General features: G+C 39.2%; 1 long non-coding RNA gene across 1 annotated transcript; it reads right to left on the bottom strand.

Annotated features, from left to right (window-relative positions):
- Positions 1-9,625: 9,625 nt before the first annotated feature.
- Positions 9,626-22,154, bottom strand: LOC110675612. Its single transcript, XR_002499647.1, has 3 exons — positions 22,144-22,154; positions 15,494-15,499; positions 9,626-10,327 (listed from the first exon to the last, which is right to left on the bottom strand). It is a non-coding gene; the product is annotated as an uncharacterized LOC110675612 (long non-coding RNA).
- Positions 22,155-23,614: the final 1,460 nt, after the last annotated feature.

Raw genomic sequence — 23,614 nt, 5'->3', positions numbered from 1 at the left:
GAAGGTCGAATAATTTTAGGTCCATTAGACATTTGGTCGCTTTTTACATAGAACGCTTCAAACTTTTGTTTGAATCGTAACAGTTAACTCATCCTTTCCCCTTTGAGCTATGGACTATTTGATGATGCTTTATGAAGCTAACTTTAATGACGAAACGATTTCGTCTAGATTAGAAAGTTGAATCGTTACCAGCACTATAATTTATGCAAATTGAACCACCATTCTCATCCCACTTCGAATTCAGAAAAGCCAAGCTTACCAACTCAATTCCGGACTCAATAAAGGCATTATCGAACTGATCTCATTGAGGGCCGTCAAGTGATTCGGTTGGTCTGAATTTAAGACGAAAGTTATCCATTCTCCTTGGAGCTCGAATGAATTTGAATACCAATGGGGTGGACAACGGGTCGAAAAAGGACGACTCCGATGTAAATCGAAACATAGCACGAAACACTTACGCAGAAGATACGGGACGTGCCATTCAGCAACAGCTGTTCCCCAGGAGGATTAACCAACTGAACGATAATGGCACTTCCTACAAATCGTCGGTAGATTCAAGGAAATGCGTGTAACGAAGTGGAAAATACTCCACCGCAAGGTTGCACCTCATTGAATATTTAACTTTTCCTCGTTGGGGAAAACATTGGAATCGGAATGCAATCGATGGTTGCAAAAGTGTTATTGTTTTTCTCTATTGCATTGGAAATATTCTCGCCAAGTGTGAACTAAGAACGGAAGCAAATTGGGCGGAAATATTGAAGCAAGTTGTAAGTAGCAGTCAACAAGGACTTGAAAACAGTACCATAAAGTTCAGGATATTCTTGGAAATTGTGGAGTACACAGGGGCTGAAAGATAAACTTCACGAATCGCGAATTTATAGTGCCCTTAGAATTATGCGCAGTTTCCACTACTTAAGAATCTTGAGAATCTCAAGAATATAAGGAATCTTAAAATTTAGAGGATCTAAAGATTTTTTAAAAATGATTCCAAAATATGATTCTACGCAAAATTTAGGCAGAATTTCTCAGAAATTACGTTTTCACTGGAAATTTGCCTTCAACCTGGTGTTCTCATAATCATGTCCACAACTGGTTTTTGAACTGCTTTTGCACTAATGTGAGTGTTGTGTGAATAAGCACAATTGTATAGTAAAGAATTACGAATTTTTCAACATAAAGAACACAAATTTGTATGAAACAACTCGTTTAAAATCATTTTTGTTCATAACTTTTTACTTAAATTTTTAACATTTTTCATGACTTCTACAAAGTTGTTAAATATCTTAAAACGCGTGTTTTTGCTGAACATCGCATCTCTCTATCTCTTAAGGAAAAAGAATTATGAGTCGAGTTCGTTTTGATAAGGCATATTTGTTTGATAGTAAAAACCCATGCAAAGACGCTTATAGACAAAAGTTTTTATCAACTGCCGAAAGGGAAGATATGGTACTTCCATGATTTGTAAGAGTTGTCTGCGCCATTTTGCGCCGAAGCCAGTTATAGAGGCCTAAACTACCCCTTGAAAAAAGAGTAATTCATGAATAACTTTGTTATTTAAAAAGATAGGGTGATAATATGTTCAGCAAAAACAAGGATTTTTTCATGACAAACAACTTTGTAGAAAACACAAAAAAAGTTAAAAATCTTGGAAAAAAGTTATGATAAAAAATATGATTTTTAGGGGCCATTCACATACAACGGCATATATCTCAAAAAGTATAAGAGATAGAAAAATCGTGTCTTCGACAAAGTTGTTTCAAATTGCCAATTCTACAACTTTGCCGAAGACACCATATGTCTATCTAAATGTTTTGAAAAAATAGTTTTTCTATCTCACTGCTAGGAGGATTGATCACAAAACTTTTATCGTCAAAAGTTGCGCCTTAATTAACCAAGAAACTTCTCCGAACAAACTATATCACTAAAATCAACGGTTTGGGCGCTATTAAAAAAGCGCATGAAATTGAAAAATAAAACACAGTGCGACGTCAGAACCTATCGTGGCGCTAACATTGACTCCGACCAGTACCTGGTGATGGTGAAACTGCGCCTTAAACTATCCGTCATCAACGATGTACGGTACCGACGCCCACCTCGGTACAATCTAGCTCGACTGAAACAACCGGATGTCGCCTATGCGTACTAGCAGCATCTTGCGGCAGCGATGCCGGATGAGGGCGAGCTCGATAGGGCCCCTCTTGAGGACTGCTGGAGGACAGTCAAAGCAGCCATTAATGACGCTGCCGAAAGCATTGTCGGATATGTGGAACGAAGTTCAAGAAACGATTGATTAGACGAAGAGTGCCAGGAGGTTTTAGAGGAGAAGAATGCAATGCTGCAGCAAGGTCCGCGACAAGACAGGGGACCGAAATAGACTGAAGCGGAAACAGCAAACCCGCCTATTCCGGAACAAAAAGCGCCGCCTGGAAGCGGTGGAATGCCAAGAGATGGATTTGCTGTACCGTTCTCAAGAAACGCGGAAGTTCTATCAGAAGCTCTACACATCCCGCAAAGGCTTTGAAATGTGCCGGGATAAGGATGAGAGCACCTTGACGGACGGACGCGAGGTGATCGAATGGTGGAAGCAGCACTACGATGAACACCTGAATAGCGCAGAGAACACAGGCACAGAAGGTCAGGACAGCGAAGGAGATGGCTACATCAGCACAGCGGACAGTGGAAACCAACCAGCTCCCACGATGGGGGAAGTTAAGGATGCCATTCAACAGCTCAAGAACAACAAGGCCGCTGGAAAGGATGGTATCGGAACCGAACTCATCAAGATGGACAGGACAGGTTGGCCGCTTATCTGCATCGGCTGATAGTCAGAATCTGGGAAACGGAACAGCTACCGAAGGAGTGAAAGCAAGACGTTATATGCCCTATCTACAAAAAGGGCGACAAACTGGAATGTGAAAACTATCGCGCAATCACCATCCTAAACGCCGCTTACAAAGTGCTATCCCAGATTCTCTTTCGTCGTCTATCACCTATAGCAAACTAGTTCGTGGAAAGTTATCAAGCAGGTTTCATCGACGGTCGCTCGACAACGGACCAGATCTTTTCCGTGCGGCTAATCCTCCAGAAATGCCATGAGTACCAGGTCCCTACGCACCATTTGTTCATCGATTTCAAGGCGGCATACGATGGCATCGACCGCGTAGAGCTATGGAAAATTATGGACGAGAACAGCTTTCCCGAGAAGCTCACAAGATTGATCAGAGCAACGATGGACGGTGTGCAAAACTGCGTGAAGATCTCGGGCGAACACTCCAGTTCGTTCGAGTCTCGGCGGGGACTACGACAGGGCGACGGACTTTCGTGCCTGTTGTTCCATATTGCGCTTGAAGGTGTCATGCGGAGAGCCGGACTTAACAGTCGAGGCACGATTTTCACGAGATCCGGACAATTTGTTTGCTTCGCGGACGACATGGATATTATCGAGAAAAAATTTGAAACAGTGGCAGATTTGTTCACCCGCTTGAAACGCGAAGAAACAAGAGTTGGGCTAATGGTGAATGCGTCGAAAACAAAGTACATGCTGGTTGGTGGAACTGAACGCGACAGGTCTCACCTAGGAAGCAGTGTCACGATAGGCGGGGATACCTTCGAGGATGTGGACGAGTTCGGCTTCCTCGGATCTTTGTTGACAGCTGACAACAATGTTAGTTTGGAAATACGAAGGCGCATCATCAGCAAAAGTCGTGCCTACTATGAGTTTCAGAAGAAACTGCGGTCAAAAAAGATTCACCCCCGCACCAAATGCACCATGTACTAAACGCTCATAAGACCTCTATGGGCATGAGACGTGGACTTAGCTCGAGGAGGACTTGCAAGCTCTTGGGGTTTTCGAACGCTGAGTGCTAAGGACGATCTTTGGCGGTGTGCAGGAGAACGGCGTGTGGTGGCGAAGGATGAACCACGAGCTTGCTCAACTCTACGGCGATCCCAGAATTGTGAAGGTAGCTAAAACTGGAAGGATACGCTGGGCAGGGCATGTTACAAGAATGTCGAACAACAACCCTGTAAAGATGGTGTTCGCTACGAATCCGGTCGGAACAAGAAGGCGTGGGGCGCAGCGAGCTAGGTGGATTGACCAGGTGCACCAGGACCTGGAGAGCGTGGGTCACAGTCGATGTTGCTGAGGCTTTATCAAGATAATTGATGTAAAGCCAAATAAGTAAGTAAGTAATCATCCTAAAGCGTCGGATGCATCCAATTTCATGCATGCAAGGGGAGATGGTCTGGAAAAGTGTGACATGCCTTATGTGCTATCATTTTTTTTGGGAATTTCAGACCCCTCTCCTCTTCGTGGTCATTTGTCCATACAAAATTTAGACAAAAAATGGACCGTGGTCTTTGGCCAGACCACCCTCTCCCATAAATGACCACGAGGTTTATGGACGACCCTTTATGTAGTTTAAAGAGAATAACTGTTCATACAAAATGCGATACAACCTGAGAAGATACGCTGAAGAATTCCCTGAGAGGGTACGTCATAGAATTCCCATGAGAGAGTATGTCAAAAAATTCCCCTTAGAGGGTGGGCCAAGTAATTTCCCTGAGACGGTAGGCCTAAGAATACCCCTGAGAATATATAAATACGCTTAGTAATTTCCCTAAAAAGATAGGCCTAAGAATTCCCTTGAGAGGGTAGACCAAGTAATTCCCCTGAGAGGGTACGTCATAGAATTTTGCTGAGAGAGTATGCCAAAGAATTCCCCCGAGAGGCTAGGCAAGTAATTCCCCTGAGAGGCTAGGCAAGTAATTCCCATGAGAGGGTACGTCATAGAATTTCCCTTAAGAGTAAGGTGACCAGACGTCCCGCGTTTCGCGGGACAACGCAATTTTCAACATGATTTTACTGCGTCAACTCTAATCGTTTGACTAAACTGAGGAATTAGATCATGATTTAGACCTCAAATGTTTGTAGAATACACATCCAATACGAATAATGTTCATTTGGGAACGAGATCTGACAGGGTGTCCCGCGTTTCGCGGGACATATATGGTCGCTTTACTTAAGAGGGTAAGCGAATGAATTTTCCTGAGAGAGTATGCCAAAGAATTCCCTTAAGAGGGTAGGCCAAGTAATTCCCCTGAGACGGTAGGCCAAAGAATTCCCCTGAGAATAAATAAATAAGCTAAGTATTTCGCCTAAAAAGATAGGCCAAAGAATTTACCTGAGAGGGTAGACCAAGTAATTCCCCTGAGAGGGTATGTCATAGAATTCCCCTGAGAAAGTATGCCAAAGAAATCCCCTGAGAGGGTAGGCCAAAGAACTCCTCCGAGAGGGTAGCCAAGTTATTCCCCTGAGAGCGTACGTCACAGCATTTCTCTGAGAGGGTAACCCAAGTAATTCCCCTGAGAGGGTGAGCCAAAGATTCCCCTGAGGGGGTATATCAAGTAGTTCCCCTCAGAGGGTACGCCAAAGAATTTACCTGAGAGGGTACGTCACAGAATTCTCCTGAGAGGATAAGCCAAGTAATTCCCCTGAGAGGGTAAGCGCCTGACCACTTATAAAGTTGGCGTCTTCGGCAAAGTTGTTCAGTAGCTCAAAGACAATCATTGTTTGAGCCAAGAAATTCGAAATTTTGTCACCAGGTGGCGCGAGTGAGTATGAAACTTTTATTTTTCAAATATATCAGGAGCCAGACATTTGGAAACACTTGTTTAATTTACAGTTGTTGAATAAGCCAAGGGCTATCATTATGCAAGCCAAAAAAATTCCACCAAGTAGCGCTTGTGTGCATGAAAGCTTTGTTTTGCAGATATTTCAGAATCCTGACAACTTATAAAAACACTGTCTTCGGCATAGTTGTTCAATGAGCCGTGGGCAATTATTGATAGAGCTCATAAGCGCCGCCTGGTGGCCACATCTCAAATCTCATGACCTGAATAATGATAGCCCTTGAGCTATTGTAATGATTAGCCCTTGAGCTGCGTAAATTATTCAACTTTACGAAACAATTATTTTTATAATTATGGATGACTCAGTCGAAGACTCATGTCTCATATGAGTTTTGCAAATAATACGAGCAAGAAATGCAGTTTTCACTAAAAATGGTATTACCAAAAACCGATTCCGTTGCCCAAATTAACAAAATCCTTGGTTCAAGGTGCTGTTGAATTTTAAATAACTCAACAAGCAAATTAAAGTTTGGCCTTCATATATAGCTTTATGGGCCATGATTTTTGTAAGTACCGTAATCCGGGGTATCATTGATCAGCAGGGTAACATTGATCGGAATGACTCACCTCGTAATAAGTTGGTATCATCATTCATTGATGAAACATTTCCAAAGCATGAATGTTGCTTCACTTTCTTATATTTATAAGCTATTAAAAATTAAGATTTTTGCAAAAATTGCGTTAACTTAATGCGTAAATTTGTCAAGTTTGCGAAACAATGATTTCAATGGTTAACCCCTCTACCGGCAGCTTCATTTTTACCGCAAAATTCAAATTCAAATCGTTATACCTTTTTTGTTTTTCAATTTTTGTGCACCATTTTTTCACAAGCTCTCAAAAAACTCTTCTTGTTTTAGGATCTTTGTCGATATTGAGCATTGATCATCTGGTTTTGAAGATATTCCAAAATTCTTTGGGGGACCGACCCGTAACTAGAGCCCCCCGTTAATTTCTCAAGCTACAGAATTTTGATCGGATTCGGATATTCACTCTTCGGAACAACACATTAATGAGAGTATGCTGTGAAAAAATGAAGCAATTTGGTGCAGCCGTCTTTAAGTAATGACCATTTAGGTTTCTGGAACCACACTGGCCAAATAAAGATCTTAAAATCTTCAAAATACATCATATCGTAATTTTCAGATATCTCCAAGAATAATAAACGGATTTGTATGATTTTTTCAGAGAAGCTCCTTATTACCTGGTATAATATAGCCCACATTTTATTTTTTTGATAAATTGATCAAAACCAAAATGGCCGCCAAAGACAGTACTGTGAAAAATGTCGGTCCCCCAAGGAACATCGGAATATATATAAAACCAGATCACCAATAATTTATATCGACACGGATTCCTAAACTAGAAGAGTTGTTTGAGAACTTGTGAAAAAATTGTGCAAAAATATTGAAAAACAAAAAAGTTATAACGATTTTAACATTTATTTTGCGGTAAAAAATGAAGCTGCCGGTAGAGGGGTTAAGGATGACACTACCGAAGATTCATGTCTCATATGAGTTCTGCAAGCGATATGAGCAAGGAAAATGCGGTTCTCACACAACTTTTATAAGTATGTTCAATTAGGCAACATTAACGAATTACCGTTAAGAATATGAAGTTCCCTTAGGAAATTGCCTACCTTTAGGCGGGTGTCCGGCCATTTGGCCGAATGCTGTTTGGCCGAACGCCATTTGGCCGAACGGGTCATTTGGCCGAATGCCGTTTCGCCGAATCACGAAAAAAAATTGCTTCAACGCTGATAAGTAGGAGTCATAAGTGTGGTCCAATAACTAATCAGGTAATTCATTTGTTGATTTTGATCATGTGGCCGAACGTCATATTTGTCGCTATATTAGTGTACGATTTGTACTGGTTCCATAATTTTTGGCAATAATAAATCTTATATATATATTTTTATTGAGTATTTTACCTTCTTTAAATTATCGGCAGTTCTTTGTAGTTATACTAATATAATAATTATTTGCAATACACTTGCTTTAATTTTTATAAGAGATTTTTCCTTCTTTTGATCATAGGCTGTTTTTTCATATTTGAATATTTTTCATAGTTTATTGGAATTATGGCTTATAATACGCTAATAAAGAGTCTTATTAAAAACATATTTTTAGCGCAAGGGTTAACTTAGGTAAGATTTCATTCTCCTCCAAGATTAACTCTGCATCGTTGCTTTCGTATATCAATAAATCGAACGATTCAGTGAACGTCAAATAGGCTCACTGTTTCTCCGTCGAGAAAAGAAGAAGCCAAAACTCGTGTTTGCTAAAACTATGAATAAAATAGCTGAATACGATTCTAAGCATTCAAGCGAACCGATGCTACAGAAGGACGAATAAGTCTTAAACTGTATTTTTGTTACTGTCAAAAGCTGACTACGAACGCAATGCGAACACCTCTGCTGGCTACGATTACCGCTAGCAGATAAGTAAATAATTGCTTTCATTTAGGACGTTCTTCTTTCAGCATTGACTATTTCTTGAACTAATACTAAAGAGTTGTACATAAATGATAATTCATTCTTTTTTTGTTCTTTGAAATTCAACCTTGAAATTCTTAAAAATTCATGCTAACTATTATCTATCATCTATTATTTTCAATTTCGGCCAAACGGCATTCGGCCAAATGACCCTTTCGGCCAAATAGCGTTCGGCCAAATAGCGTTCGGCCAAACGGCATTCGGCCAAATGGCATTCGGCCAAATGACCCGGAACCCTTTAGGCGTATTCCGTTGTTCGAGGTGTTTTTAATTTTAAGATAACTCAAAAAGTAAATGAGATGTAAGCGTTTGGACATCCTATTCGGCTTCAGGGGCCATGATTTAAGTAAGTAACGACATCTCGAGATTGCGTAAACATTCGTTTGAAAATTTCTCTGATAAAAACGAAGGAATCGTACTTACAAAAATCAATATATACTGATTTGGAGAACAAACTTTTTATAATAAGCTGCAAAACTGAAAAGCCGCATTTACATTCAAATTTGATTTAAATCCAAGCGGATCAATGACCAAGTAACCGTGGTGTGGAATCACCCATACGCTACTCGACAAGGGTTGGTAAAAATCACAATCCAGAGCGAACCGAGATCGCAGCACCACACAACAAGAATGAATTTCATTTTGGCCCGCAGTGGACCGCAAAATAGCAGTGCGGTTTTTTTTTTCTGGCATCACGATGATAATTAAGGGCAAAATTAATTTTTCGTCCATCCGTGCACAGAGTACCGGATTGGGCAGTAGTTGGAAGGACACTGCCTCTAGGAGATGTTCCACCCAGCTTTGTTTTTCAATTTGTTTTTCATCTCGAATACGGACGGAGGGATTTATGGCTCCCCCAAATCAACGCGACTGTTTTCGGCGACAGCGACAAAAAATCGCCGCGATTTCGTTGTTGTGTCGCTGCAAGCTGTCTCATATGAAACCATCTAGATATCCGCGACGAAAATCGCAGCGCAATCGCGTCGCTGTGGCTTAGACACGCTCATAAATCTGTGCATGCAGCGAAACGTCAGCGAATTTGCGGCGATTGTTTGTTGCTGTCGCCGTAAAAAATCGCCTTGATTTGGGGGAGCCTTTATCCGCTAGACATAGCCGCGGTTGAAAAGCCTGGCTGGACGCAACGTGTTTTTTTGACTAATTGAAGCAGCACAGGTCGTCATCGCTAGCAGCGGATGCCCTATAATTGACTGGGTTTTAATCATTCCGGGTGGTTTGGTCCGTTTTTCCTCGAATAATGAAGAGGTTGGGAAGAGTTTCAGGGAGTTATGCATTTGAGTAAGATTGAGTGGAATTCCGAATTAATTGACTTGTTTTGACTTTCAATTAAGTCATTATCAGTATAATTGGTGGTAATCTGCCTCAGATTTTATGTTTTATTTGTGAGGATGGGCAATTAATCGGAAATTATTTAAAAGCTTTGTATTGTGGTAATTGATTGAAATGCATTTTTATTGGTTTCATTTTTTTCGGTCCCACGGAGCGCTGCCTCAACAGTGGGATTTTCTCTCCTGCTTGTTCGTCGTTGTTTGCCTCGACTTTTACCTTAGCCGAACTCCCACAGGGCATCGCAGGTGTTCCCTCCCTATAGCTCGAATCGACTCCCGTCCAGCTCGTGTGGCAGTTCTTCCGTCGACAACGCACTGGGAGGAGGAGAACCGTCGGAAGTGACAGCCGTTGAATGTTAGGGGGTGAAGGCGGACGGCAAAAGGAGACGGGGTTTCTCCTATCCGGGGTGTCTTCTTGGTTGGGCCTGCTCTCGACTCTTGGACGACTCGTGACTTGGTTGACAATCGATAACCGGAAACGATGGCTCGACGCTTGTCCCACATGCATGCTTTACATGACACCGAATATACGCGGAGTTTTAGATCTGCCAATCGATTGTGAGAAAACAGGATTTGAGTGTTCCTGTACCGTTAAGCATGGGTATGCCACACAAAGCGAACAGCATTTCCATATCATATTTTCTTACAATGATTGGTATTATTCAAGTCGAATTCTATTTGGTTTCATGATTGACCGGTCTGGACAACGGAGATGCCTCAACAGTTGATGATGATCCAAGGTGAAGAGGTTAGAGGAGTTTGCAGACGGTTGCCTCAAAGGTGACCTCGGTCCGGAGAACTGATTTTGCAAAATTGCAAGTACTCTTTTGGACTAAAAGTCCATTTGGCTGAGAAAAATCGCATTGGAAAAATCTCGAATGTTTACTCAAACAATGTTTGAGTGACTAGGTGGCTTAATCGAAGTTAAGCCGATTGTATACGATGTCTGGAACCAGCCGCAAGGACTGGCTCCACAGATATCGCATTTGGAGAACTTGCATTGCCGAGGCACGGCACTCTGATCTGTTACGTCGCGAAAATGGGCACCCAAGGGGTACTCTCCGGGGCTGCGGGTGTTTCTGGTTCCAAGGGTCTGGAAACGGGATTCTGCTACTTCATCTGATTCACTAGTTGATTCACTCGAACAAATAGATCTCGTAGACGCTGGCTGGCTGCATCCATTCCCGACTCTCCTGAGTCAGTTTCCGCATCGCACATGATTTCCATATCCACAGGGGTTCACAATTTTCGTTTCTCGCAGAACGGTGCTCAGATATCACTCGGACGTCATCCCATCAGAAGGGCGGAAACCGGAACGATCTGGTCTACATCGCGGCGGCTGTGGTCGATGACGATTTTTTTTGTGTGGATTTGACGGATCCACGCCGGAGTGCTCCAGATTGTTACAATTCATTAACTGCGGCCGGTAGGGCACACTTGCCGCGTTAATGTAAGTCACCTTACATCTTGGAAAACGAGACTGAATTTTCGAATTCACCGGGTGGAATATATATACTCGACAAGGTTGACCGCAGATTAGACAAGACATCGGTATTTGATGATAAATCTATCCACACCATCGAATGCGCATTCTATCAGTGGTAGTAACAGAACGATGTTTCACATCGGGCTATCATCACCCAACACACCAAAAATCGACGATATTTTAGTCCATGATAAACACTGTTTCTCGTGCACTGCTCTGACTCATTTTGAATCGATGAGATTACAATTTCACAACGTGTGTTGTACTTCCCAGTACTGGATGCGACAGAGCACATAGAAGTAAATGGCCCAAATTCCTGGTTATAATTTGAAGTGTTTTTGGGGGTTATTACAAGCCTTTTATAATTTGAGATACATGAAATATGCTGCATTACATTAGGGGAATATCCTCCAGGACAGCACACAATACCGGACAAAGTCGAAAAATTAAGATATCATTAACCAATCAAGGTGGTGTATTATAATAAAAGAAAGCCTTAATGAAGAGTAATGTTCGCGTAGAATGACACATCCTTGAAATATGTATGCCTTTTTGAAAGATAGATATGTTTGAAAATCGTTAAAATATTAACGTAGGGTACCGTGGGGCAAGTGGGTAATGGACTTCGCATAGCTGAAATTCCTCAAATTCTAGAGACCTTAAATCAAAACAAAAGGGGTCGTCAGCCCTGTCGTCCTGCTTAGTCGACGGCTAAGAAGCTTTTCTCAGATTTTTTTTTTAGAAAGTTTCACACAAAGTCATGAAAAAATGTAGGTTGTGTGATAGAGCTTTGCAAGATCAACGGCAATCTTACGCCCCATAACACATCAATTGAAATTGTCAACCAGTATCAACGCTCTGGAGTAATTTCTTGCAGTTCAGGTGCATATCAACGCCCTATATAATATCAATCGGAATTGTCAAGCTATATCAGCGCCCTGGATAATTTGAACTTGTTTCATATAGATCTGCTTCATCTTATCGCCCCCTGAAAATGCAAGCATTAACAACACCCTAAAGTATTTGACCTCATCTTATGTAGACTATGTGCGTCCTTACGCCGCCCTGTAAGACATAATCTGAATATTTCAAGCTTTATCAACGCCCTGAAGTTATTTGACCTTGCTCCATGTAAATCAGGTACAACTTAACGCCCTGTGTGACTTCAACAGAAATTGGCAAGATGTATAAACGACCTAGACTAAGATGACCTTATTCTACGTAGATCAGGTGCGCCTTAATGCACTGTATAGACTAAACATTCCAAATTTTATCGACGCCCTGGAGTAATTTTAACTTGTCTCATTAAGTTTAGCCGCATCTTAACGCTGTGTAGGACATCATTTAAAAATAAAAAAAAATAAGTTTTATCAACGCCCTAGAGTAATTTGACCCAATCGTTTATCAATCAAGTGCATATTAACGACCTGTAGGACATCAATTGAAAATTGCAAGCTGTATCAACGCCTTGGAGTAATTTTACGTTATCCCATGTCGATCCGTTGCATCTTAACGCCCTGTACGACATCAATTGAAATCATATTTTTTTAACGTCCTGGAGTAATGTAATCTCATTTTATGAAGACCAAGTGCGTCTTTACGCCCTGTATAGCATCAATTGAAAATTACAAGCTGTATTAACACCCTTAAATGATGTATATTGTCCCATGTAAATCAGGTGCAACGTCACGCCCTCTGGTACATCAAAACAAATTGACAAGATGTATAAACGCCCTACACTAATTTGGCATCGTCTTACGTAGATCAGGTGCACCTTAATGCCCTGCATCTAGTAAATATTCCAAACTGTATCATCGTCCTGGAGTAATTTGGCCTTGTCTCATATAGATTAACTGCATCTTTACGCCCTGTAGGACATTATTTCAAGCAAAAAATTCAAGCTATATAAACGCCCTGAATTAATTTGACCTTATCCTATGTCGATTAGGTGCATCTTTACGCCCTGTAAGCAATTGAAATCCAAACTGTATCAATGCCCTGGAGTAACTTTGCTTTTCCGTTGCATCTTAATGCCTTGCTTAACGCCCTGTAGGGCGTAAATTGGAAATTCCAAGCTTTATCAACGCCCTAGAGTAATTTGAATTTGTCTCATGTAGATCAGGTGCATCTTTACGTCTTATATGATATCCATTGAAATTTTTAAGCTGTAGACCAAGCGCATTTTACGCCCTGTATGACATCCATAAGAAATCCAAGCTTCAGCAACGCCCTGGAGTAATATGACCTAATCCTATGTCAATCAGATGCATCTCAACGCCCTGTAGGACATAAATTGTAAATTCAGAGCTGTTTCAACACCCTGAAGTAATTTGACCTCATTCCATGTAGATCAAATACATCTTAACACCCTGTAGGACATCAATTAAAAATTATAAGCCTTAGCAACGATCTGAAGTAATTCTTCACGTAGTTCAGTAGCATCTTAACGCGTTGTATGACATCAATCGATCAAACTTTATCAACTCCCTGGAGTAATTTGACTTTCATCCACATTGATCTTTGCAAGATCTGGAGCCCATTAACACTCTGTTGAGAATCAATCGAAACCTTCTTAGCTGTATCAACGTCCTGCCGTAATTTGATTGTATTCTATGTAGATCAAATATATCTTAATGCCCTATATGACATCAATAGCAATTGTTAAAATGTATCAATGCCCTGGAGTAATTTTATATCTTTTTTTTATATTCTTGACGCCCTGTATGACATCCAGTAGTAACTTGAGCTCATCTTATGTAGACGAAGCGCATTTTTACGCCCTGTATGACATCCATAAAAAATCCAAGCTCGAGCAACACCTTGAATTAATTTGATCTTATCAGGTGCAACTTAAGAGGGCGTATGGCATGAATCGAAAATTCCAAGTTGTAATGGAGTAATTTGACGTCATTCCACATTGATCAGAATTACATTAATTGAAAATTCCAAGCTTTATGAACACCCTGCAGCAATTGAACCTTAGTCCAGATTGATGAAGTAGATCTTAACGCCCTGTAAATAAATCAATCAAAATTTTTTATCAATATCAACGCCCTGGAGTAGTTTAATCTTGTTTTACTTAGATCAGGTGCATCTTAAAGCCCTGTAAGAAATCAATTTAGTTTAGCTTAATGACATTAACTATTGTAAATCAACTGATGAGTTCTGTTTGTTCCTGTTTGTTTTTTTTTTTTTAATTTTTCTACTCTAGCGTGAACGAGCGACGCATTCAAGATCAATTGTGATTAGCATATTGTGTATACCGATCAATATGCTTATTATAATGGTGAGTTCGTTCCGGTTGAAGTGTATCGGATGAAAACATAAAATCCGTTTTTGAACATAATAGAGTGAGAATCATAATCTAGAACATTTATGGTAAAATTTCAATCATTTCCAACAATTTTTCTTGCCAAATTTCTCATGAATCGGAGCTTTTTGGCAGGCATACTTAGTATACTTTTTTTACGACATCGATATGTTGATGCTTCCTGGGGACGATTTGTCCTTTGAAGCAGGCACCACACTAGACGACAACGGACTAGCATACAACGCCCAGTGACATATGCGAAATACTTTCCTGATAAAAAGTTTTACCAGACTGAAGCGGGAATTGAACCCACACTTCCTGACTCAATGCGGTACAACGCTAGGTAACACAAACTGCACGACCACAAAACCTGCAATTGCTTATATCAGCTAAAGCTTCATGGCAATAGACGGGTCTCACAGGGCACATCAATTTCAACCATATTTCGGCAAGTTTGGTATCTTCTTCTTCTTGGCATTTCGTCCTCATTGGGACAGAGCCTGCTTCTCAGCTTAGTGTTTTTATGAGCATTTCCACAGTTATTAACTGTGAGCTTCTTCGCCAAAGTTGCCATTTTTGCATTCGTATATCGTGTAGGAGGTAGGATCAGGGAAATCAAGGATTTTTTTTTTCTATCTTTATTAACAAGAGTTTTAGCCCTGGGCTAGTTCATCTCGAGACCAACGGCTTTACTTCCCTTTCGAAGGAAGCCATCACTATGACCTTTGCGTCATAAGTGACTATCCCGAGGATGGGATTCGATCCCAGGTCTTCGACGTGAGAGGCGTGTGTTCTAACCACTACACCAATTCCGTCCTCAAATCAAGGAAATTTCCATTACGTAAAAATCCTCGACCGACCGGGATTCGAACCCAGACACCTTCAACTTGGATTTGCTTTGTAGCCGCGATCTCTAACCACTCGGCTAAGGAAGGCCCCCTTGGTATTTCGATCCTACAATTTTTTGACATTTGTATGCTCACAGTGCAATCTATAAACTTAGAATAATCTGCTTTTTCTTATATCCTAAAACTATGTTGTAGGTATGTTGCAGTATTTTATATTCCATCACAAAACATAGGGGTTTTGTAATTAAAACCCCTTTGGAGAATTCCCTAGGTAGCTTTCTCATGTATCAGCAAAAGTTCACTTTTTACAGGTACATCAACTCAATGCTTGAAACATTAGGCGAAATTTACTTTACTCTCAATCTGAATTTGATATTTAGTCATATAAAAAATGCAGAATATTCTAAGATTTATGATTGCACTGTGAGCGTACAAACAAATTATTTATGATCAAAGTTCAAAGCTTATCAAAAAAATGGTTGAAATTAATGTTTCATGTGAGACCCTTGTATCCAAAAAAACAAAACCCTTGTGTAAAATAAATACAATATTATGTTTTTGACTAAAGCTTTAATATACGGGCAGAATTATACCAGAAACATTAATGGTCATTGCTTGATCAACTGTTGCATCAATTTGCTTAAATTTTCCACATGATCCATATCATCGCTAACCAAGCAAGAAATATATGCAAGTTTTCCAGCTTGTATGGCAATGTATTCGCTTAATTTGCCTCAAAACTCAAACTTCATGAGTATAACAATACTTATTATCAATGTTCATAATACTTCCGTTGCTCAAATGTTATTTTTTGTTGGTTTAGAAAAGTATTGTATTTTGCCATATAAGAGAAACGAAGAATTTCGTATGGAGACTGCAAGCATGTTGAAAAAATCGATTTGACCTCAATTTAATCGTGCAATTTCATTCAAATTATATCTGAAATGAAGGTTTAAGTCCTATTTTTCATGCTTAGTAGATTAGATCATAATTTTTGATGAATCATTGTTTAAATTTTATGTTAACATCAATGAAATCAGTGTTTTATACAACTTTGGCGACCTGTAGCTAAAAATTGTGACGTGCTAGAACATTTCTGAGAACGGCATCAGATTCAGCAACCCCAAATTTTCTAAAGACACATAATTCGATTCTTGAGACATGTAAAAATGTCATTTTGGTTACGCTGTGTAATTTCAACATTTATGCTTTAAAAAGGTCGGAGGTAAAATCCGAGAGAAATCTATGCTCAAATCCCGTTAAGAAAACAAGCACTCATCATATTTTACTCATTCTTATAAATGATGATATCATGAAAACTTCAATGATCAACGTAATGATGCTTGCATTGATAAAATATTTAGAAATGTGAAACGCACAATTATTTTAACCATATTTAATTTGTCATTTAGTGAAACGCCAAGTGTTGGGAGAATTTTTCGTACAAATAGATTCTTCAATTTCAGAAAAAGTCTCAAAATTAAGAATGATGTTCTTTTCAACAAATTATAGCAGCGACAATAATATCAGTTCAAACCTTGGAAAAGATTAAAAGTTATTACGCATCGATTAAATTGAATTTTTGGTTCAATAAATAGCGATTAACAATTGTTCCTTTCTAATTAAGAGATAAAAACTTGGCTATGTCCTTGTGCTTATAGAAACGTTACACCACAGGAGAAAAAGATCGTGTAGGCTTTTTCATTTTTCTTTGAGATGAATCTGAACAATTTAATAATATCTTACATATAGTTTGTAATAAACAAACCTAGCTGTATGACAATTAAAATTTATATATAAAATCATTCTTGGCAGTGCCAAATTTTAACTTGAATGCGAACCGAAAGAGTAATGAGCATTTTCTTATTAAGAACGTTAACACAGTAGACAGTGAACTCCCGAAACGGTGCTTCTCCTGCCCTTTGTTGAGTTCCATGTTATTTATTGAACCTCTTACCTGAGTAATAATTCGATAATTTATAATAAATTCAATTAAATAATAAACTAAAACATCGCATCTGAATTTCAGCACCTTCTATATAACATTAACACATGCAAAGAAGTCGTAAAAGTTGTGGGAAATATAAAGACAAAATTCATATTGGTTTCCGTTTGTTTGGAATGATTTTTATTTATTGGAATATTTGCAATATATCTTTTGAGAAGTAATCATTAACCCGGGAGTAAAAGCGCCCTATAGGCTATATCAACGCCCCTTCTCAAAAAAGGACGACTAAGAAGCTCAAATTTTACGACGACAGGGCTGGGGGTCGTGCATATTTTTTAGCTTTACTCCCACCAAATATAAGCAGTATACTGAAATCGATTTTTATGCAAAATTGAAGAAAAAAGTACAGAAAAAGTTTTTGAAAAACGTCTCCTTACTTTTCACTTGCCCCATAGGTGGGGCAAGTGAAAAGTTTATCCACAGACAAACAGACGTAACACTTAGAACAAATCCCGATCAAAATCATAGTCACGATGACATGTACGCCCAATGCTAAAATCGGTGTGTTTGGCCGATGGACCAACAGATGGCGTTAGTGTGTAAACGTCAAACGCGAACAAAAATGATGCGAGCGCTGAGGGTGGTGGATTGGCCACCTACCATATATTTGAATCGGCCGTTAAAAAGGTGGTCGATGGACATCGGTGAGAGTGTGACGTCTGTTTGTCTGTGGTTTATCGTTTTGAACAAAAAATTCAAAAACTAACAGTTACATTCACGATTTCTATTACCTTTAACATCTATTAAGGCGTCCCAATGAACAATAGCATAATTAACATGTAAACAAAGAAAATGTTATTCTTGTGAATTGAATTTTCTTCTGTTCAGTTATGTTTGTTGAAATTATTCGACTACATTATAACTGAAACATTTCCAATGTTAGTTCTTACATCATGGGACAGCAATTGTATTTCTGCTCTGTAGAATTTCTACCGCTCGTTATTTGTTTTTAAGAAAATCGGATATGATGTCGGATAACTCTTCAAGAGAAATCAAACGGAATCGTTCAATAAAGTATTTAGAAACTTTTTTATGTCGATACACCTATACCTAGTTTGGATCACGCAACATGATTGAAGATTCTACCCCATTACCCCGAATGCCATTTCCCCGAATTCCATTACCCCGAACGTACCATTACCCCGAATTCCATCACCCCGAATGCTATTTCCCCGAATTTATAAATATCTTGACATGATGATATTGATGACTTGATAATGGCAATTTCGACTGGAACTAGAATACTACTTTCGGATGGCTTTCTCAGTCTGGAAGTCGAAAAACGATGTAAAAAACATCGTTTTTCGCCTTCCAGACTGAGAAAGCCATCCGAAAGTGATATTGATGACATTTCCCTATGATATTGGAATTCGGGGTACTGTCATTCGGGGTGATGGGTCGTTCGGGGTTTTGGAATTGTGGGTAATGGAGTTCGGGATAATGTCATTTGGGGTAATGGGATTCGGGGTGATGGGGTAGAATCTCAAAATACATTCATTTTTCATGGATTCCATCGACCATGGTATCGAACATGCAAGAAAAAAAAAATGAAAAGAATGAACATTAAGAACAACATCGTAAAATGTGTTATTTTTCGTTATGTATTAAAGAGGGTTTTTGATGAAGTGAAAACATTCGATGATTCGGATATACATAAATTGAGCCATTTCCAGATTGTTTCCGATTTTGGGAGCCGCGTTTTATGATTAGTCAATTTGGTACTAAAATACTTCATCAAAATTTAGTGTTCAAATATATTTATAATTTCAAATTTTTTTTAGGCTACAAATGGATAACAGGATCACATAAAACCAATATATTTTGATTTATGTCTTTCTAAAGATTTATCGGCTCTTTCAGTCTTAAGGCAGCTAAAACGACTGATAGAGCCGATAAATCTTTAGAAAGAAATTAGGCATCACAATCGAAAGCATTAATCAAATTTTTGAATTATGAATTAAGTATCAGGTACTGAGGGATCTCCCCATCACGGAGCTCCCCTGACCGTTATCATTAGAATAAAAAATCTCCATCAAATCTGTGCTCATCAGTCGTTTTCTACAGCTAAGCTGCATGAATGGGCAAAATTAAAAAAGAAATCGTAGGGCCCGTATTGAAGTTACGCCCTTTTTATTGTATACCGTAAAATGGGGTGTTAAGGGACGAAAAAAAAAGTTCGACTCAAATTATGAGCAGCTTGTCCATAATTGAACAAAAGACAACTCTACCATTCTACTGGCATCTATATCAAGAACCGATTAGGGTAGATGTACCAATAGTGGAGGTACTCAGCACGATTGAACTTCATTTAACCGCCTAAATTCAAGAAGCACAATTAATGTACATGTTAATGTTGTAACGGGAAGTAACGACCATTGGCTTAATGAGAAAAAATATTTCATCACAGTAATCCACGGCATGTCAGTGAAAAATAATACCCCAACTATTGGTACACTGTTCCTTTAGTTGCGGAATATTTTTAATTTGTGTTCCTATAGTTGCGGTATCAGTCGTTTTCTTACGGGATCCTCCACTGTAGAAACCATTTACCGCAACGATTGGTACAAGTAAAAAAAGTTTTAGCAATTGTAGTGATATTCCATCAGTTGTAAAGCAATTTGAACGCACTTTTCAACTATTTCGTGTATCAACAAGCCAATACGTCGATTCGCAGTGTCGGTTCTGTGGTTTATGTTATAAAATCAGTGAAAACGGCACTACCGCAACTATAGGAACACCCACAACTAAGGGAACACTTACAATGACAATGGCACAACACAATGAACAGTTTTCTGAGATAATCATGAAAATTTGCTATTTTTGTCGGAAATGGGGTGTTAAGGTATTTAAGTAATGTAAATAAAATTATATTTTGCCAACAGCAAAGAATTCTGGTCAATGAGATTTATGTTTTCCATTCATAAGTTGGTCCAATTGCATAGGTTTTCTTTAATCTAAATTTGATGATACTTCAATACCATTCTTATTGTAAAGCTTCGAATGTTAACCTTTTTATTTTAACTGTTTTACACTCCAGTTGTTCTGCAGGCAATCATAGGATGATGTATTTGTGTCAAATCATAAGTGAATTGATTTGCAAAGGGCCAATTTTGATTTTCTCATACACTGAGAATAATATGAACGTAAAAAAAATGTTAAACAAGCCTGTAGAACTTCCAATTTTGCGTTACCTTTTAGCGATTTTTTGCGCATAGACACTAGGGTGTGGCTTATTTTTCAAAAGTTCTCAAAACCAAAAATTCGTGTGTTCTTATGAATTTAAATCATATTAGAAGAGAAACCTCAAAGTTTGAGCCAAAAATATTAAGATCTAGGGGTGGCGCAAGCGTCTTGAAGGTGAATTTCCAAGTTATAAAAAATGGCCTTCAGTGTTGTCACCATAAATTCGGTTATTTCTAACCAATTCTGAAAATTCATTATTTTCAAAATTTAATTTATGACAACTTTGTAGAACATCAAATTTGACTTAAATCGAAACAATTTTTGTTAAAATTAGTTTTCTCGAAATTTTTCTTCATTTTACTGAAAAATTCATATTTGTTTGACCATAACTTCATAAATACTCAGCCGATTTCAAATATTTGTATGTACATGTATTTGAAGCAAAACATAGCTGTTTCCATACTGTTCATACAACACATTTTTTCTAAAAAATGGTTTTGGCTTAGTTTTGCAACAAAAACTACCCAAAACATGATTTTTTAAGGAAAAAATGAAACTCTTTGAATTATTTAAGTTTTTTTGCCAAAAATTATATTTTTCCTATAAAACTTTGAACCATTTAAACGTCCTTGAATGCAATTGGTCCTGTTACTCCTGTGTGCAACGCTTGGTTTCGGACGTTTTACAAAAAGGATTTTGATGAGTTCGATCACAAATGCAGCGCAACATTTCGGGATTAATCGATATCGGATGGGAGATAATGGGTTTTTCCTCCCTCAAAGGCGACCCATTTTGTGGCTTTGACTTCGGAAGCCAAAACCAATCCATTGCGAATGTCATTAGCATATCGATCGCCTCCGGGCTTGTTGAAGATGAATTTTATCAATGAAAACTTCACCCATGCCGGAACGGAATTGTGGTGGCATTTGTTTGGGATGTCTAACGCTGACATGAAACGGAATCGTGTATTATTGCACGGTGCAATAGTTGTTTTCACTTAATTTTTTTTGTAATTTTTTATTCATGTACACTTCAAATAATGGGACTCGGCTAAGGGAGTGGCTACAGTTCGCGGATACAAAGCCATGCTAAAGGTGTCTGGCTTCGATTCCCGGTCGGTCCAGGATCTTTTCGTAACAGCAATTTCCTTGACTTTCCTTGGCATCGTATCATCTGTCACACGATATACGAATGACAACTTTGGCAAACAAAGGTCTCAGTTAATAACTGTGGATGTGCTCATAAGAACACTAAGCTGTGAAACAGGCTCTGTCCCAGTGAGTTGTGTTGTTTTCAAAAGGATACAACCGTTAATTGCAGTTGAAGTGGATATACTCAACATGTAGCGATTGATGCCTCTTTGGCATTCTGCTCTTTTGATGCATTAAAATAAATTGAATTTTGTTGCAATGATGAAAGTTCAATAGATTTGCACGGATTACTTTGCTATTTTTGCTGAGGAATTCTAGCCAGTTTTGAATGCAACAAACTAATTTATTTGGAATTGTGAGTTTACGTTGCACATATGTAGAAAGGCTGACTTTGATTTTTTGTTTTCGCATAGAATAAAGCAATAATTTTCCAATTTACGCATACTTTTAGCTTTGGCGCTTTCATTTGCCGAACACCAGCCAATTGAATGCAGTTGCAATTTTCAATCGAACATAACGCTCCGACAGCAAATTATTTAAATTCCGAAATAATGCAGCATGTGTTTTTTTTAGATATTCGAACGATTTCTATGCAGCTGAAAAAGAAACGTTTAAAAATAACTATCTACTTGCATGCATATTTTAGGAGTTTTTTTTTTTTATTTTTGGTTATTGAAAATTTTGGGTGAATGCCTGTTATTTAGAAGATTCTACCCCATCACCCCGAATCCCATTACCCCGAATGCCATTAACCCGAACGCCATTACCCCGAATTCCAAAACCCCGAATGATCCATCACCCCGAATGACATTACCCCGAATTCCAATATCATGGGGAAATGTCATCAATATCATCATGTGAAGATAATTGTAAATTCGGGGAAAAAGCATTCGGGGTGATGGAATTCGGGGTAATGGTACATTGGGGGTAATGGAATTCGGGGTGGTGGCATTCTGGGAAATGGCATTCGGGGTAATGGTGTAGAATCATTTAGAAGATGTACATAGTAAGGCGGTCAATTTTTGTATGCATTATCATATTACAAAAATCTAAGAGTGCTTCGTGAAGCCCAAGCAGGACAGTTCGGTTTTGCGTCGTCCGATAGATTTAGCTCACAGTTTCGCGCATGTTTTCGTCGCCGGAGATTTTGTTTTTTCCTGTTTTGGAGCGTCTTGCTGGGTAGTGCTTCGTGAAGCCCAAGCAGGACAGTTCGGTTTTGCGTCGTCCGATAGATTTAGCTCACAGTTTCGCGCATGTTTTAGTCGCCGGAGATTTTGTTTTTTCCTGTTTTGGAGCGTCTTGCTGGGTAGTGCTTCGTGAAGCCCAAGCAGGACAGTTCGGTTTTGCGTCGTCCGATAGATTTAGCTCACAGTTTCGCGCATGTTTTCGTCGCCGGAGATTTTGTTTTTTCCTGTTTTGGAGCGTCTTGCTGGGTAGTGCTTCGTGAAGCCCAAGCAGGACAGTTCGGTTTTGCGTCGTTCGATAGATTTAGCTCACAGTTTCGCGCATGTTTTCGTCGCCGGAGATTTTTTTTTTCTTCTGTTTTGGAGCGTCTTGCTGGGTAGTGCTTCGTGAAGCCCAAGCAGGACCGTTTTTACATTCAGAAATGGAATAGTGAAAAATGAAAAAGTGATTTGTTTGATTTGTGTCCTCAGTACTGTTGGTTTTTGGCCGCCCGAAGTTCACCGAACCATCCGGAAGTGACATGCAGCACATAAATTTAGAGAATCAATCCGGTGAGTTTGTTCCAGTATGATACTTTTTCTTTTGTGAGCCTTCCGGATCGTTTTTGTTCGCGTCGTGGAACTTCTGATCGTTTCTTGAACGGAAAATGTTATTTTCGGAGTTTGATAATTATGTTCAGATTGCGCATTCTGTCCGGGCGGGTGTAACGCAACTAACAATCGGTTGTGGATGCTTTTTAACTGTTCGATGACCCTGGAGGGATCGATCCTGCTTTTCGTATAATTTTGAGCAGAAAAACCGACTGTGTCCTAGGGTGTTTAGTTCGAACGCGCTTCCTTTCGTTTTTCGATTATCTAAAAATACAGTACCACCCAGTACAGTTTTTCAATGGGCACAGTACAGTTTTTCAATAGG

This window comes from Aedes aegypti, chromosome 2 (assembly GCF_002204515.2).
Source record: "Aedes aegypti strain LVP_AGWG chromosome 2, AaegL5.0 Primary Assembly, whole genome shotgun sequence".
Classification (NCBI taxonomy): domain Eukaryota; kingdom Metazoa; phylum Arthropoda; class Insecta; order Diptera; family Culicidae; genus Aedes; species Aedes aegypti.
This window is presented reverse-complemented; position numbering and strand designations above follow the sequence as displayed.